Source organism: Limulus polyphemus, unplaced genomic scaffold (genome assembly GCF_000517525.1).
Source record: "Limulus polyphemus unplaced genomic scaffold, Limulus_polyphemus-2.1.2 Scaffold1831, whole genome shotgun sequence".
Lineage (NCBI taxonomy): Eukaryota > Metazoa > Arthropoda > Merostomata > Xiphosura > Limulidae > Limulus > Limulus polyphemus.
Window position 1 is genome coordinate 65,495 of NW_013667441.1, and position 3,703 is coordinate 69,197.

Below are 3,703 nucleotides of genomic sequence, written 5' to 3' on the forward strand. Positions count from 1 at the left end.
TTATAGATAACACCAACTTGTGATAAAAACAAGCTACCTATATGGACCTTCGGCATTAATCCCAATAATATCTTATGAAGCTCTGCCAGCCTAGGAGATTTAGGTTAATCATAACTTTATATACAGAGTTAACAATGTTATATAATCTTTATAACAACAATAAAGAATAACATCAATTATTAACGCTTACTTTTAACATCTTGTTCTTTTACAAATAGAAGTGTCTTGTTTTTGTTTTTTTTCGTGGCTTTTGTCCGTGGGAAGTCAACTAGTTGTGCGATATAACTAAAAACCATTAAAAACCGATGTAACTGTTTAGCAGGCTTTGTTTTACTTTATCACAACTGTGATGGCGTTCAGAAAATACTTCGATCTTATTAATGACGTCTTTAATAATAGTAAATGTGGTCACTTACATAATAGTAATAATAATTTTTAAGTTAATGGTCCGAAAAATGTAAATAGTACTTGTGTGATTGAATGAGCTTTAAACTAACCCGGAGGTATAGTAAGATACACATATAATGCATACAAACAAGTTAATAATAAAACAAAGTCTACTTTATTACATACTAGCTGGAGTATCAATCCGTTGGACGGGTGAAATTTAAATTCGTTTGTTCCAAAGGTTAGGAAATGGTGCTTCTATTTTTTTATTAACATAATAAACATTAAAAGTGCAATAAAAATACATAAAGGTACCAATACTGAAAAGAAAGGCATACTGTTTTCAAGAATTATATCAATATGGAATTAGATTTCTTCTTTCTTTCAAACAACTCACACACAATAATTACCGTCTTCGTAAGGACTGCTAGAATACGTTTGATGGCTTGTAAAATAAATAATCTCTATAATTCACAAAGAAACATCAATAGAGGTCTAATATGAAACTGATACAAGAGAGTTTTAGAAACACAGTTTGAAATATACTGTAGTCTATAATAATAAAGGGCATGTCTGTGGGTCTGTATGTGTATGACCGCATAGCTCCAATAAGAAAGAATCTAGAAACCTGAAATCTTGCATACATAGAATAAGTGGATCCTGAGGGTGTGCATCTGGGTTTTATTACTTAACCACGTGCGAGCGCATGCCCGTGCGCATATTTTTAATGAGGCAAGCTAGCAAAAAAAAAAACACATAGAAAAGAAGTGGTTCCTTATATTACAACTTCTAATATATGGTTTGTTATGGATTTGGCACAAAGCTACACGATGGCTATCTGCACTAGCCGTCCCTAATTTAGCAGTGAAAGATTAGAGAGAAGGCAGCTAGTCATCACCACACACCACCAACTCTTGGGCTACTCTTTTACTAATAGTGGGATTAACCGTCACTATATAACGCCCCCACGGCTGAAAGGGCGAGCATGGTTAGTTGGACGGGGATTCGAGTGCACGACCCGCATATTGCATGTCGAGCACTCTAACCACCTCGCCATGTCGGACCTCTAATATATAAAAAAACTAGTGCATTTTGGCAACAATCCGTTCCAACAATAGCTTTATGTCATGCTGCTTAGCAAAAAAAGTATATAAGTTATACTTTTTATATGAGAATTGGTGTAGTTAATATAAAACTGCCACTAGAGGGATTGTACAATTTAAAAATTTCTAATTCCTATACGATTAATGACTTGAAAAGACATTTTGGTTATTTTAATACTTATGTAACTGGTACACTGATTCAAATCTAATTACTTTTATTTCAAAAACATTCAACTTAACGTAGCAGAAACTTACAATGATCCAAGAAAATTTCAACAATTCCCTTATATAAAGTTCTATATGATTCACTAGATGGCACCACCATAGATAAAGTTATCGGAGATAAAACTCGAAGCTGAATAAATCTCTGAACACTCAAACAACTTCATGTATACTTTCTAATATTCATTGTCTTACGTATACAACATGTTATTTATTTATTCATTTTGTTTTGAGATTCATTGCGTAATTCACCAAAACTAAGGAAACCAAATAAGCAGATTTGATAGTGATTAACCGAGGCCAAAAGTCCTAAATATCTAAAAAACAAGAGGGAATCCTCAATAGCCGCGGCACTTGAAATTCTTTTAGGTAGGATTAGAGTAAAAAATCTATGAGATTATTATTTTTCCTTTTTTAATAGTTGTATGTTTGTGCGCCAGCAATACCAAGGGCGGGGAGTGCATATAACCAGTTCGATTTTTCCACTTGAAATTTTTAGATCGAAATTTGCATAGAAATGATGTTAAGTAGTTATTTTTGGCTGCTTTAAATATTTATATGACTAACACATTTTCGCTCGGGTTACTATATTGATAGTGTGTGTATTCTAAACTCATCCCCTGGTGGGCGAGCTACAGATAGGTTATTGTGTAACTTTGTGCTGAATAACAAACAAACAGTTACTCGCTTGAAAGATTTACACATTGTCTTTACGGCTTCTGTTTCTTTTTAAATTCGTAAGCTTTATGCAATGAACAAAGCCAACTCAAACGTTAATTTCCCCTACATATTTAACATTATTATGAACTTCTATGTTTAGCGTTATTAGCCCTCAAACTGACCGCTACGCCACCTGGAGGCGATAAAGAAATGTGTTGGTTTAATAAATTAATGTAATTGTCATGTGGAAGCGAGTTAATTTTCTAAATTTCCATGCCCGACCAATATTATTTATCTATCAAAAGAAATTAAAACTTCCTATCTCAAACACCAGAGTGTAGAATACTACAACAAGAATGTTTACTGACTTTAACAATAATGTTTACTGACCGTAACCATTTTATTACTTTTCTATTTAAAGAACAGAAACGCGTATCCATATAAATGACAAACTAAAGAAAGGTTATATTACAGACATTCATCTACATTCAGCAGAAGCTTCTTTTTTCCCATAGCTTTGGCCAATGTTTTCACGCTTACATGTGGTTTTAAAATCCACCCGAAACTGCTTTAATTATTATTTCTGACTCAAAGTTTCTTGGAAAAAAAAAAATCTGCTCACAAAGTACGTAACTGCTACTAACACTTAAGAAGTCAAATGTACATAATTATTTCAATACCTGGTTATTTGTAACTTAATAAATCCAGTAATAACTTCAGGGGCGTAGCTAGGAATGAAGGATGGGTGTGGATCGAAGGACTACCCCAATATTTTAAAAATGTCCATTATCTTCTGATTTTTATCGAACATTTGTGTTTGTCCACTAAAGTTTTGAAAACTTTCGACTTACAATTTAATTTAGACCAAAGTAAATCGCATTCTTTGTGTGGAAGAAAACTTCCGCGTTCTTTTGACACAAAAAGACCCCTTCCCCACCCTCTAGCGCTGAAAAAGCCCTTGTAATTTACACACTGGCTCTATTTTCTTTGTATCAACGTATTGACGTTATGTATGTATGTATTCTTTATTAGATTAAAAAAAAAATCTGATGTTACTTTTTCTTCTTTTAAAATTGGCATAACGTCCCACGCAACACTTAACATTAAAATGACTCAACATAACCTGGCGAAGTCAATACCTAACATTAAAATGAATGCACCATTTACCTATAAGTTATACCGTATAATATTTGCAGCAACAACACGTGACCCAGTTAACATTAAAATGACCCTACATAACTAAGTCAACACTTAACATTAAAATGACCCAACATAACCTGGCGAAGTCAATACTTCACGTTGAAATGAATGCACCATTTACCTATAAGTTA